Here is a 364-nt window from a genome sequence, read left to right on the forward strand (position 1 = left end):
ACTTGTCTTCGGTGATCTTCGTGTGTCTGTGTTAGCCAACCCCCCTTCCAAGCGTATCAGCTCTATTTACCCCAGGAGGCTTGTTTGCACCAGTAGGTGCTCAGTAAAGATTTGCTGGGTGACCGACCGACTGACTGAACAAACGAATGAATGAGTGGCCCAAGGTCACAGGACCACAGTGGTGGACGGGACACGTGCACACCCGGGCTTTGGTCGCTTTGCTCCAGCTGTCTCTGTTGGCAGACACCCGCGCAGGGTAAACAAAGGCAGGTGTTGGGAGGGGGCGGGGCGGCAGGAGGAGTCCTCTGGGCCCCCTCCACCGAGGCCCCGCCTCCGCCCCCCCTCCCTCCAACGCCCGGCCGCC

This window comes from Suricata suricatta, chromosome 12, assembly GCF_006229205.1.
Source record: "Suricata suricatta isolate VVHF042 chromosome 12, meerkat_22Aug2017_6uvM2_HiC, whole genome shotgun sequence".
In the NCBI taxonomy this organism is placed as follows: Eukaryota; Metazoa; Chordata; class Mammalia; order Carnivora; family Herpestidae; genus Suricata; species Suricata suricatta.